Genomic DNA, 15,162 nt, shown 5'->3' with positions numbered 1-15,162 from the left:
GGTGCTGTCGCCGCCGTGACATGCTTCTGGACGAAATGTGTGCATGTCCTCCCACTGGCTGCCTGGTTATCTAGCTGGACCCTCCCTTCCAACCTCAGTGGTGGGCTACAAGTGTGCCCCCCTCTCCCCCCCATGGCAGCTGCTATCTCCACATCCTTCTGGATCCCAGGGAGCATGAGTGAGCAGATGGACAGTATTATGGGAATCAAAACACCTGCTTTGGGGCTGCAGCTCTGCCTTCGGTCTCCTCAGAGACCACAGAATCCTCGTAATTAAAGTCCCCAAAGACCTTAGAATTCATTTCAGTGATCTCTTTCCTTTTGCAAATATGATAGAATTCTTAGAAGCACGTTCATGGCTGAGAAGAGCCTGGTGGAACCCTCCTCTATCCCTCCCCTGTCCCCCACTCCCCATTCCCCTGCCTTATGCTTCTGAGCCTCGCTTTGCCTCTGCCCTGTGGGCTGGGAGGACCTGGTCACTTTTCTCTATTAAAGGGTCATTGAAACAAAGTCTATAAAATGCATGGCCCTTCTTGGAAGACACACCTGCCAATCACCACATGGGTACTAAGGAATGGGTTATCTTGAACCAATGACTGTCTGGTCGGTAGTAAGTGGTCAGTAAGGGTGAAGCGAAGGAACAGCTGGTGTCGCTGAGCGCTCACGGGGGCCAGGGCTGCACTGAGGGTCTCCAGCATTGTCACATTCATCCTCTACACAAGCCATCTTCCTTGGTTGAAACCCAAGTTAAGTGACTTGTCCAGGATCTCCCAGGGAAGAGCAGGTGGGCTGAGATCCCCATACAAGACACTTTGGCTCCAGAATTCCCACTCCCAGGCACTAGGCTTCATGTCTCACGATGTGTCTTGGCTTCCTAGGGAATCAGAGCAGAGAATCTACAGAGATCATTCCAGAGAGGCAGCATGCCAGTGACTCAGTTCATTTTTCATCAATGAGTAAAACATGTCAGGAATGGAAACGGTAACTTTGCAAGTCATCCTGGACCATCTCAACTCAACTTCCCGGAACTTACTCCTCATGCGAATGGGACCGCTGTCTAATGAATACATGGTGTCCCTTTCCATGGACTTGGAGGGTGTCTCCTGTTTTCCTGTGGAATCCAGCCAGTCTTTCGTTCCTGTCTAGATTAAAAAGTTTATTGTTTATTTTTTTAAAATAATCTTTTTAATTTTAAAAAAAATTAATTTCAGAGAGAAAGGGAGTGGGATATAGAAACATCAATGATGAGAGAGAATCAGTGATTGACTGCCTCCTGCATGGCCCACATTGGGGATCTAGCCCGCAACCCGGGCATGTGCCCTATCCAGGAATTGAACAGTGACCTCCTGGCTCATAGACTGATGCTCAGCCACTGAGCCAGCTGGCTAGGTTAACAAGTCTAAAGATGTGGAGAAGTTTGGACAGTGCAGGTCCACTTACGTGTTTTTAAAAAAACAAATACTGTAAACGTATTTTCTCCTCTGTATGTTTTCTCAATAGCATTTTGTTTTTGCTAGCTTACCTTATTGTAAGAATGCAGTATATAATACATACACCATAACAAATATTTGTTAATACACTGTTTATGTTATCAGCGAGGCTTCTGATCAATGGTAGGCTATGAGTAGTTAAGTTTTTGGGGGAGTCAAGAGTTATATGTTGCCCTGGCCGGGCAGTTGATTGAACATCATTCCATGCACCAAGAGGTCATCGGTTTGATTCCTGCTCAAGAGCACATGTCCAGGTTGCGGGTTCAGTCCCTTGTCAGGGTACGTACAGGAGGTAACCGATGGATGTCTTTCTCTCTCTCTTTATCCCTCTCCCTTCCTCTTTCTCTAAAATCAATAGAATCATATTTTTAAAATTTATATGTTGACTTTCAACTGCGTGGGGTGGGGGTGGGCACCCTACCCCCTCGGTTGCTCAGGGGCACACTGTTCTCCCTGGCTCAGCAATGTCGCTCTTACTCCTAGTGTCCTGAATGCTGAGACTCTAAGCCTGTAGAGATCATGTACTTCAGCCTCCTCTTTTTCTGTGCGGAAACCATGTTCCAGAGAGAAAGACTGCCTGGCCCGTGGCTGCCTGGGAAAGCATGCTGGCTTTGCCAAGGCCATTGACAGACCTCAGAGTATTAGAGCCACGTCTCTGCTTCAAAGAGGAATCATTGCTTATGAGAAGCGATTTGGTCACTGCAAGTGTCAGATGATAAACAGATGGAAGGTGAAAGTGTCTGAATCAGAAGAGAAAGTGTCGGGGGGGTATAACCACCCCCTAACCCCCCTTCTGCTCTCCCCAGCGGGAGGCCAGTCACCCTGTGGGAGAAATGAGTGGAAATTCCCGCTCTGAGGCAGCCTTGGAAGTTCCCTGGATCCCGTGGAGGAGATAGGCCTGCCAAGCCTGCATTCCAGATCCTGGGCCTGAGGCTGAGGAACAGCTCGCCTCACATGGTTAGGGTTGGGCCTCTGCTAGTAGCAGAGTGTTAGGGAGAGGGGAAGGAGGGGGGGGGGGGGTTTAAAAGGGAAAAAAAGGCCCTGGTGTGGAGTGTGGGAGGGAGGGAATTAGGATCAAGGTTTTGCTATTCTTCAGAATCTTTGATCCCTTTGGGACCCCCTCCCCATTAAACCATAGATGAGAAATGGAAAAGTTCCTTTTGGTGAATAATACTCTCTTCCTTCCTCCCAGTGAGGTAACCACCCTCACCACCCATAATTGGCATCATCTTGTGGGCCTCTGTCGTTGCCCAAGACTCCCACTCAGTGTCAGGGGTAAAGGAAAGAGGAACTAAGAGTGAGCTTTCTAGAAATCAGAAGCCAGCATCTAGTGCCCTGCTCTGGCCCCTCTCCCCTCATCCGCGCTTGCCGATGCTTCCATGAGACCCATTTGGTCCTTTCCAGGCCTCTCCCATGCCTCCCCTTCCCTTCTCCTCCTGGTTACCTCTGAGCTCCAGTTAGACCAGAGCCTGTTTCCCCAAATCTGTCATCCTCTCTCTTCATTTCAAGGACTGGAAATCTATACTCTGGCTCAGTACATCAGATATGACTAAGACCTTAGAGATCATCTTCCCATTTCACCGATGGAGAAACTGAGGCCTGAAGTGACGTGAAGACACATGGCAGTCTGCTCACTGCTGGGCCCCCAGGGCTGCACTATGTCTGATGCACGGCCCTGGCTCCTTAGAACACTAATCCAATAGGCATCTACTCTGTGCAGAGATCAGGTCCGGGACTGGGGAGGGGAGCAGTGAACCCATGTGAGGCATGCTTTCCTGGAGAGATGATAAAGAAGGACTTCATGGGAGGAGGACTGAGTTTATGAATAAGCCTGATCGGTGCTCACCCCAAGCTTTGGGCATTTCCTGTGTCCTGTGGTGGATCAGCCAAGGACATGGGAGGGTCAGTGGTGGGACAGTCTCTGGGGAGAGAAAGGGGAGGTTCACCTGCAATGGCCTGGGTTGGTTGTGGTGGGAAGTGATCTCTCAGCCACGTGGAGCTTTGTCACTTAGGCTGTTTTCTAGGCCAACCTGCATGGACCAGTCCTCAGGGACATGCTCCTGAGCCCTACAATGAGGGGGCTGCTGTGGGTGAGAGGTCAAAGCTAAGTAATCTGTTAGGATGACAGCAGTGTGAGACACTCGACAGCTCCCTGGATAGACTGTAATTGGGGACTTGCATTGCCCAAGATGGCCCGGGCAGTGCAATGAGGCGGTCATCTGGGAGCACTGAGGTATCCCGTGAGGCGCTGAACTGGGGAATTCTTAGGGAAACAGATCATGAGGAGCAGGTGATAGAGACAGAGGAATACTGTCTTGACAGCCTTTCATTGAATCCTTGTGTGAACACCTGTGCTGAGGCACCCGAGGAAAACACAAGGGCATACAGAATCCGTGCAGCAGTGAAGAGCTGTGAGCCCTCTGAGGGGCTCAGGGAAGCCTTCGCAGTGGCACTCTCAGTAGTCCTGTATATGTTTTTCTTGATTTCAGAGAGGAAGGGAGAGTGTGTGTGAGAGAGAAACATCAGTGATGAAAGAGAACCGTTGATCAGCTGCCTCCTGCACAGCCCCTTGTTGTGATTGAGCCCACAACCCAGGCATGTGTCCTGACTGGGAATCGAACTATGATCTCCTGGTTTATAGGTCAACTCTCAACCACTGAGCAACCCCAGCTGGGCCAGGTTGGTACATTTAAGATGGGCTGTGGAGTTGGCAGGTTTTGAGCCTTGCATGATTATTGGATGGGGGAGGGCTGCATTTTGGAGCAAACATACAGAGACTGCCAATGCCAAGTGCTTAGGGCCTACCCCACCCCACCCCCCTTGCCGCTTGTTAAAGTGCAGGTTCAGGCTCAGCAGCTCTTGGGTGACCCGAAATGCTGTGTTTATCACCAGTTCCAAGGTGATGCTGGTGGTACGGTACCAGGGTCTGCTTAGAGCAACCTTCAAAGGGCTCAGTGTGGAAAATGCTGGCCGAGTGTGGGGAACAGGGAGCTATTCATTTTGTCTAGGCCGGGCTTCTTGTGTGGGGCTCTTGGTTAGGCGTCAAGAGCCCTCTGAGATTGTTTATGTGATTGAGGATTTCTCTGGCAAGAGGGTTCACTACTCCCATCAAATCAGCACAGGCATCCGTAACCTCCCGGAGCTCAGCCCCCTTGAACCTATCAAACGTAGGGAGTTCTTGTCTTCACCCTATAACTTTACTAAGTGAAGCCATATTTTATCCAAGCTCTCTCCCCATCCTCAGACGACTGCCAGTGTGTGTTGGGGCACCCATGGGCTAAAGTGTAGGGTAGCTGAAACCGGTTTGATTTAGTGGATGGAGCGTCGGCCTGCAGACTGAAGGGTCCTGGGTTCGATTCCGGTCAAGGGCATGTACCTTGGTTGCGGGCACATCCCCAGTGGGGAGTGTGCAGGAGGCAGCTGACCGGTGTTTCTCTCTCATCGGTGTTTCTAACTCTCTATCTCTCTCCCTTCCTCTCTGTAAAAAATCAAAAAAATATATTAAAAAAATCAAGTGTAGAGTACATGAGGTAGGGGCTGTGCTGGCTGGGGTGGATGGCAAGAAAGAATAAGAGAAGAGGAGGGAGAAAGAAGATAACCTAGAGCCATGAGGAGACTCGCAGATAGTGTCAGCCACGAGGGTCTGAGGCCTGGCCCTGCCTCTCTCTCTAGCTGTGTGGCCTTGCACAAGATACTTGACCTCTGTAGGCTCTTCTGTGAAGTGTGACTAGTAGGACATTGTCATGCGACTTGCATGCAATAAGAAACCAAGGGTGCGTGGCAAGCAGTGTGTAAACAGCTGTGTCACCTTAAGAGCCCGAGCATGCCACAGTCCCCATAGCAATTTCAGGGCATACAGGGCCAGTCCCAGCAGTACAGTCCAAGCCTCCGCTCTGATCATTTGCTTCGAAAGCATATTGGGCATCTATAGCATGTAATGCAGTGAGGTTTAGGTTTCCTAAGCTCTTTCTCACTTCTGTTCTCTTGCCTGATGTGGACAGAGCCTTTGGGGGCTAACAACAACAACAAAAGGGTTAGAGCGGGCAGCCCCAGAACTGAGTTAGAGCCTCTGCCTCGCTCACAGCTGCCTGCTCTCACCGAACATTCCCAGTCTGATAGCCCCCGCTGCTTCTAGAACTCTCCATGCCCCTTCATGGCCCTTGCCCATACTGGATTCCAGCACCTGGCACAGTGTCTTTCACATAGTAAGTCCTCAGTAAACATTGTTTGAACCTAGGAAGAGCCTGAGAATTTCAAGTCATTCCCCCAGGTACCTGCTTTGTGCAATGGTTTAACGGCAGACAGGGAAATGAGTCGAGAAGCAAGATTTTGGTTGCTCAAGTTCTCCACTTCTTCTATTTGGGGATGAGATCATGGCCGTGCTAGGGGGACAGTGTGGGGCAGAAAGTGATTTTCAGGGTCCCCTGGATTCTTCTTTGCCGACGATCTGTCTGTCTCTTGGTTGCAAAATGCTGCCCACTGAAAAAGGGAAACCTCAGCTGCCCAGAATAGCTCTCTCTTTGCTCGTTGGTTTCAGCTGGCTTCCTGGTAGAGCCCCAGCTTGCAAAGCACTGGCTTCATTCAGTAGCATTTACTATAAATTGGAGTCTGAGAGTGAGAATAGAGTTTGGATGAGACTATGGATGACTTTTGTCTGGAGGAGAAGTTGGGGCAAATGGTTTTGCAAATCACACACACTTCTTGTGACTTAGAGGCAATGATTTTAAAACAAGGCACTATGAAATGATTCAATTCTTCAACTTTTCATTGCTAAAAGGGTAGCTGGGAACAGCATGCATGCAGGAGTTAGGCCCGATCGATCAGGGGCAGGGACCTGTGTCTGTGTAGTTCACTCCGGCATCTCTAGCATTACCACCTAGCATTAGGCATGGAACAAATAGATGAGAAATGAATGGATTAGGGGGCAAATCAGAGCGAGAAGGTGCCATGGAGATCCCAGAGCCGAAAATCCTTGCCCTACTGAATTTAAAATGAGGAAAAGAACGGTGCCCAGGATTTTAGCACATTCATAAATAAATCAGTGCACATCAGCTGTGTGTATATGTGTGTGTGTGTATTGTGGGAAGTGCCTGGTGACACATCTTGACATTTCCCAGGGAGGCTGCCAGCTGCATTTTTCTGTGGGGAAAACAATTCTTCATTTAGAGAAATCTTAATGAGGCTGTGGAAGGAGGCACTCGCTGTAAACAGACACTCAGTGTTCTGCAGGAAGGGAGGAAAGCACCGTTGGCCACCCTCCTAGCTCTCTTGAGCTGGACACAGGGGAGGAAATGGAAAAATGGACATTCACTTAAGGACCAAGGGACCTCCTAAGGGGCGAGGAATTGAGGTCTTTTCTTTTGAGTCCAAAATTATTAGACACTCTATGATCAGTGGCCTGGGTTCCGAGCTTGTTGAAGTCAGCGAGGTGTGTGTGTGTGTGTGTGTGTGTGTGTGTGTGTGGGCTGAGCTGGGAAGACCCACTGGACCCTCCATGAGGATGCAGTAGACATATTTTCAGGACAACAGCCAAACCTGTTAAACCTGAAGATGCTGCAACCTTGGGACACCAAGGGTGGAACCATGGCTGAGACTGTGGGGGGCATCGTGAGAGCAAGGAACATGGAAGAACTTTGGGTGGGTGGCGTGAGGTCAGCTGTCCACCGTTAGCCCTCTGGGAAGTGGCAGATGCAATGACAGCCAGGAGGCCTGGTCACTGACCTGCGGGTTAGATCACCCAGCTCGAACTTTGCAGGAATGAGTAGGTCCCCAGGGTTCTCAGTCTCCCTAAGGAAGTTGGGAGAGGGCGCTTAAGCACAAGTGATTAGATTTCCTTCTAATTGGGACAACTTGGGGCGCTAGTGATTAACTGAACATAACAGGTATGAGCCACCGGTGCCCTGAGGTGACAGGAGGGACTATACACTCATACAGGAGTCACACATACACTCCTGTATTTTCTCTACTCTGCCCCCAAGACAGTTAGGATGTGCTCCTATTCAAAAAATGATGACAAGCTTTGCCATGATACAATTCTGATTTCATGACGATGATAAACATTAATTGTAAGTATTTGCTGAATGCATTCAAGAACTCACGTGCAGTTCATGAGGGAAGATTTCAAAACTGTGGGCCTTGGGTACCCACTATCGTAATTTCTTAAGTGTGTTTTACGATTCAGTAAAACCATGTGAATCTAACAAGAGCATCGCAACGTGGGGGAGACTGATATCACCATCCCCGTGTTACAGATGAGGAAATTAGGGTAGAGAGGTTGACTTGCTCAAGGACAAGAGACCTGGGAATTGGACATGTGGGATTGAAATCCGGTCGCTCTCCCTCCAAGACCAGACTTCTCAGTCTTTTTTAGGCTCGGCCTGTCTTGGCCTTCATCCTGGTTATTCCCCTTTCCCTTCCATCTAAAGCTCGCTTTTTGATCACTTCCGTCCACTGTATAAATGGAAGACTTGGTAAGGAGATGGAAGGTTAAGAAGAAGAAGAGGTTAGGGGATGTAAATGAACTAATAAGGAAGTTCTCTAACATCCTTTGGATTCCTCTTCAAATGACTTCATCACCACATTATTTCAGCCTCTGCTCCGCAGAGGTCACTCTCTGGCCTCTGTCATCAACCTGAACTTCTCCTTTTCATATGTTCAACTTAGTGATTCATTTCTCTGACTACAACTTTTTTCTCCCTTTCCCTTCAGCAGCTCTGTACCTACTGTGTCAGCTCCTCCAGGTCTCTACGTCCCCACCTGGCCTCCTTGCCTTCCCAGCTCACATCTTCACCACCACACTGATTCCCATTTCCATGCTGTCTGTCTCCCCACTTGCCAGTAGCGGTCACCCCCTGATTCCGGGTCCCTCCCAGCTGCCAGGCTTTCAGGATGTCTTGCTCTCCTCAATGACGATGCCAGTGGTCCTTTCACATATCCCTCATTATTTCTTTCTGCTGGACTCCACAGTGGCTCTCAAACCTTCACCATGCCCTTGCATTTCTTGTCCCAGCTTTAGGCTTTGTCACTCTCAGGAGACAATATATTCCCCCACTCAAAGCAGAGACTATGGCCTGGATGATGTGGCTTAGTAGTTGAGCATCGACCTATGAACCAGGAGGTCACAGTTCAATTCCCAGTCAGGGCACATGCTTGGGTTTCAGGTTCGATCCCCAGTGAAATATGCAGGAAGCAGCCGATCAATGATTCTATCTCATCATTGATGTTTCTCTCTCTCTCTCTCTCTCTCTCTCTCTCTCTCTCTCTCTCTCTCTCTCTCTCTCATAAATAAATTAAAAACTATGTTTTTAAAAATCAGAGATTATGAGATACAGAGAACAGAAGGACAGTTGTCGGAAGGGAGGGGGATTACGGGACTGGGTGAAAAAGGTGAAGGGATTAAAAAGGACAGATTGATAGTTACAGAATAGTCATGGGGATGGAAAACACAGCACAGGAAGTCTACTCAATATAACTATGAAAGGTGTGCCATGGGTACTGGAAATATACTCTGTAAAGTACATGATTATCTGACCACTGTGCTGGACACCTGAAACTAATACAAAATAATATTGAATGTAAACTGTAATTGGAGAAATAGAAATTTATTTATTTTAAATGTATCTTTATTGTTGAAAGTATTACAGATGTCCTCTTTTTCCCCATTGATCCTCTCCTTCCCACTCCTGCCCCTACATTTTCTTTTAAAGCAGAGACTAGGAGATAAGCATTCTCTCAGTGCTTACCCTCAAGGCCCAGATCACAATTTAATTCCATCTTCCTAGTATTGCATCGCTTCTCTCCTGCTTTAGAAAAAGAGCTGGTTCCTCTTGTTGAGGGTCACTAATCAATCTATAGCCTTGATCTCCAGAACTTGGTGTTCTCCATTAATTCCATGCCTTTCCCATTTCCCTCTTCCTACTCTTCTTGTCCTTTCTTCCAACCAACATGTTCAAGTCTGCTTCATTGTTGTTGTTTTTTGTGTGTTTTTTTTTAAAGTATTTCTCCTAACCTCATTTTTCCTGAAACTCTCTTCTCTCATTTTTTTTCTTTTCATGGGAAAATACTTGAATAATTGATCTCTACTTGTGGGTGTCTACAGTCTCACCTACAATGAACCCCTTAACTTATTACCATTTACTTTCTACATCCATCGCTCAATTGAACATTGCATGGTCTCATTAGCAACCTCCTCATTTTTTAAAAATATACTTTGATTTTTTTTTAATTTTTTTTTTTACAGAGAGGAAAAGAGAGGGATAGAAAGTTAGAAACACCGATGAGAGAGAAACAATGATCAGCTGCCTCCTGCACACCCACTACTGGGGTTGTGCCCACAACCTAGGTACATGCCCTTGACCAGAATCAAACCTGGGACCTTTCAGTCCGCAGGCCGACGCTCTAGCCACTGAGCCAAACCGGTTTTGGCAACCTCCTCATTTCTTAATCTGTACAAAGAATTCTTTCCCCCCCCCTTTTAATTTATGAATCTATTGAATATATGATAATTTACAATTTTTTCTTTTAAATCAGAAATAAATTTCAAATCACCAATGTTAATTATAGTTGCAGAAATAAAGTATCTTTATCCTCTAATAAAGTAATTACTGTACAATTGTCCTAAAAAAATTTCCCTTCCTTACTATTGTATATTTCAAACCTGGGTAACCAAACATCTTTGTTATAAAGGTAAAATGTACTTTTTAAAGTATCATACAAGATTCCTCTATATTTAAAAGATTTTTCTGTGTCCAAAATGGTTTTACATAACAAATTTACATTAATGTAAATAAATTCCTTTATTGCTAATGGTTTTACATAACAAATAACAAAGACAAGATCTTTGAAAAACAAAATATTCCTAAGATGTTGGACATTCTGTAGGTCCCCATGAAGCATTTAAAAAAAAAAAAAAGACTCTGAACAGTAATAAAAGACATTTGACCAATTAACATCAAAGATTTCTTTGGATAAGTATGAAAAACTATCACTTCTTACTGGTGTTAAGAAACAAATTGCTTATAAATACTGACGATGTGAAAAAAGTAGAGTTCAGAAAATCAAGAATTTCAAAAACCATCGGTCAGAATCAGGTCTTAAAAATTTTCTTCTGCTATTTAATCTCATTACATGGCATTTCCTCTCCTATACTTAGCCTATGGGTTGATGTCCTGGCAACCATATTAGGCAACTACTTCCTGAAAATGATTGAAAAAAATGTAGGCTGATCCTTGGCAGAATCTTCCTCTTTGGTTACAAATTTAGATAATATCTAATAAGGCTTGGTGCTTGGCATTCTAAACTTCCTCAGCGTGAAATTATGGCGCAGAATACCCAGTACCAAACATGAAACGACAAGTAATTTTTTAAAAAAAGCAACCAACGCTTGGTAACATTGGATGAATGGTTGTCTTTATTAGACTATGCTCCCTCTCTGCATTGCATCTAATTTGGTGTCATATTAGATATAGGTAGAGTCAGCCTTTCACATAGAATTTTGTCTGGATCATTCAGCATAATTCCTCCTCCTCCTCCTCCTTCTCCTCCTCCTCCTCTTCCTCCTCTTCCTCCTCCTCCTCCTCCTCCTCCTCCTCCTCCTCCTGCTACTCTCATTATAAGAAAATAATTCATACCTGCCATATTATTAATCAAATACATTTCATTTGGTTTATTTTCTCTTTTTTGATTGACAAAGAATCTTGGCAAGGAATATCTTTCTTTTAAAAAATATATTTTATTGATTTTTTTACAGAGAGGAAGAGAGAAGGATAGTTAGAAACATCGACGAGAGAGAAACATCAATCAGCTGCCTCTTGTATACCCCCCACTGGGGATGTGCTCGCAACCAAGGTATATGCCCTTGACCGGAACGAACCCGGGACCCTTCAGTCCGCAGGCCGATGCTCTGTCTATCCACTGAGCCAAACTGGTTTTGGCAAGGAATATCTTTATCACAAAACTTTATCGATCCATCCATGTCTCACACTAAAAAGAAAATCTTGATGGAAATACAAGAGCAATATCGGGGCCAAAATGCTATGCAGCACAGGAGTTGGCAAATACTTTTGATAAAGCCCAATTCATATTTTAGGTTTTGCAAGCCCACATAGTCTTGGTTGTAATTGCTCAGCTCTGCTCTTACACTATTGATGCTGTCTTTTATAAAATCTGGATGTTTGGTTTATTAAGAATTTTTGGATGAACTTTGAGCTTTAAGATACTGCATTATAATATTACTTATCCTTATTACTAAGTTTCTGGGCACCCCTTACATTTTGTGCCCAAGGTGCCTCACTTGTCTTAGCCTAGTTTCTACCCTGTGTAACTCAAATGCAGCCGTAAGCAACACATAAATATAGCAGCATAGGGGTATTCCAATAAAATGTTGTCAACACTGAAACTTGAATTTTACATGTCATGAAATAATATTATCTTTTTGTTTTCATCCACTTCAAAATCATGAAAACAATTCTTAGGTTGAGGATTGTACAAAAACAGGCAGCTGACTAAATCTGGTCAGAGTTACCGATTCCTCCTTTACAAATTCAGGTATATCCTGTTTTTTAGTTTTTTTTAAAGGGAAGGTCACATTGATATTAAAAAGGCTATAAAACAATAATAGTTTTGTTAGAAGAATAGAACTATGAGTAACTATTTCCTCTATAACTTGATTTTGTTGCTTTTATAATTAAAACTATTTAAAATATGAACTGATGCCTGCCCGGAGTGGCTCTGTGGTTGAGTGTCAGCCCATGAAGCAGGAAGTCACGGTTTGATTCCATGTCAGGGAACATGCCGGGATTGTGGTCTCAATTTCCAGTGGGGATTGTGCAGGAGGCAGCTGATAGATGTTTTTCTCTCATAGATGTTTCTATTTCTTTATCCCTTTCCCCTTTTCTCTCTTGAAATGAAGCCGACTTGTGTATTCAATACATTGTGGCTGCCTCTCCTTTATTGTTAATGAATTCACAGGTCTTCTGATTCTTGTTCCAGATGACTCACCATTTTCTGCTTTGTGTACCACATAGACCACAAAATTGGTGAGATTTAGCTAAAGGGGTATTTAGATGGAACTTTATAGCTGTTACCACCTCACTGTAAGGCCTATGAGTCCTGACTGAGCAAAAGGGAGAGGATGGGCTGGGACGAGCCTTGCACCAAGGACGGCTCAGAGACTGGCAGAATCAGACTGGAGGTGCTGCACCTGCAACCACATTTTCCCAGAAGCAGCCTAATCTTGGAGGATCTTGGGAGTTATTGCCGGGGGTGGAGGACAGCAAGTGAGAGCCTCACATGCTGCAGTCCCTACATCCCACATTGGGCCATAGGAGCCTGGCTCACTGCACCTGTACACAAAACCCCATTCTCCTGGATGCCTGGCCTTGCTTCTCAGAGTCACAGTGCAGAAGCCAGGCCCGGTGCATGGGACTGGGGCTGTGGCCCAAAAGCTGGGCAGGGGACAGGCTGCCTAGGCCAGAACAGGAAAGTGAGTCTTGAATGTTGATAGTACAAATGTGTAGCCTTCTAGAAAGGCTTAAGGGACTGGGGCCATGACACAGGTTTCTGGAGCAGACCCCAGAGGCCCAGTTCCAAGGGCACAGCCACCTCCAATTGAAGGGAGAGCTCTGTGGGGAAAAACAAGCAAACAAACAAACAAATAAAAAAAACACACAATGTATAAAGAATTCTTCATACCTCTGATGGAACGTGAAGTCACCGTCAAATTAATGCTGTCACCACCTCCCCTTTCAGGAAATCCTGCCCTTCCTATTTGTCTGGGCTTCATTCTCACATTACTCTCTGTTTCTTCCTTTTTCCATTGTATTTATTTACTGATTTCTCTTCTCTGTTTATTTTTAAATACCGGTCTTCTCTAAGGATTCATACTTTTATTCTCTGTTTTTTCCTAAATACCGGTCTTCTCTAAGGATTCATACTTTTATTCTCACTTTTCACAAGAATTTGCAAATTGGTGGCCCTTTGGATGAAGCATATGTTCACAGGTTCCCTCTCCTATCCCCACTATGTCTCATTATCTGTTCCTTGATTCCCTTCACTCAGTTGGAATTTGTTACCTTCGGCTCAGACTCCCTTTCCTGTAGATTTTCAATTTAATTCTCATTACCCTTTAGATGAGCTCTAGACTGGAGTTCTTGTCTGCCCACTGGGCATTTATACCTGGGCGCCACTCAACTTCAATATGTTCACCCTTCCTTCTTGGTATCTTTCCTCCCTCCCTCTTTTCCTTCCTTCTACATTTTCTTCTTTCAAGCAAGATGTAATAAGCCCCTGTGGCAGATGCAAAGTTCCTACCAGAGAATCAGTTTGGTTGGAAGATGTAGTATAGAACTGGTGTTGACATCCCCCCCCTAGTTTATTGACTTGGGGTCACTTTAGGTGGGGTGTCTGTGGAGAATTTTTTAAGGAAGTATTTTAAAGTTCATCTCACCAACCGTGTGTGCCTACTCTGCCAAGTAGGATGCTGATCGTGAGGAATGCAGATCAATCCTAATCCAAAGTCCCCAGTATCATCACCCTCCTCCCAGCTCTGCTTGCTCCACGAAGAATTCAGATGCCTGCTCATCTAGGGTGGCCAAGCTGGAAAGCAGAGATCCATCTTTAGCTTTTCCTCCCCACATCTTTCTACATCCACTTGGTTACTGAGACCTGACAGTTGCAGTTCTGAAGGACCTCATGCATTCATTTCCTCTTCTTCACCCCAGTTGGCCCTGCCTCTGTTTGAGTTCTATTTAAATATTTGATTTCTTGCAAGAGAAGCTCTACCCAGTCCATCCTTTATACTGATGTCAAATTTATCTATCCCAGATCACCAATCTTACCTGCTAAAAATGTGTTAGTGGCTCTCCTTATCTACTTGATGGAGCCCACCTTCTTAGTATGGCCATCAAAAGACTTGACCTGGGCTCAGCATACCACCCAGGCCACATCTCCCTTATGAATCACTCTTGTAGTAACACCAATTGGCTTATCTTTCCCAGAACATGGCCCTTGCATACATGGTTTCCTTTGGAAAGATAGCTGGGACTTTTCCAAGAAGTCTTGACACACAGTCCTTTGTCTTCCCTTAAAATTCTACACATTCCTCATTTTCAGACTTGATGACACTCTGCATTTTGAACGTTAGTTATATGTATGTCTTCACCACACTATAAGCGAGGATAGGTATGACCTACTTATTCTTCCCTGACTCTATTTCAGCACCTAGGATAGGGCTAGCATTCATTTATTTGCCATTTATTTATTCACTTGACAAGCAATAATTAAGAGCCCAATCAGTGCTGGACATGAGCTCCGTACTAGACACATATTTCCTGAATAAATAAATGAATGAAGAGCCTGGGAATTATTATACCTCAGCTAAATAAAAGTTCAAAATATGAAAAAAAAAAATTGGTGTTTTGACTGGACCTAAGCTGCCCTGGGCATCCACCCAGCAGACTCATTCCTCCCACTGACTCACTGTAATGCCTTTGCTGAGAGGTTGACTATCTTAGGACCCCATCTGTAAAGGAGAAATGAGTTTTGTTTGTTCCATCACTTTTTTACTTCCGAGGCAGCTGTGGAGGAAGGAAATATCTCAGTTTTGGAAATTCCCCACTGGATGGGGAATTAGATTCCATGCCCACTGCACCAGCCTTAGTATCACTTCACTTCAT

Source organism: Pipistrellus hanaki (assembly GCF_964339955.1).
Source record: "Pipistrellus hanaki genome assembly, chromosome: 16".
NCBI classification, from domain to species: Eukaryota; Metazoa; Chordata; class Mammalia; order Chiroptera; family Vespertilionidae; genus Pipistrellus; species Pipistrellus hanaki.
The sequence above is the reverse complement of the archived record's forward strand: the minus strand, read 5'-3'. Positions refer to the sequence as shown.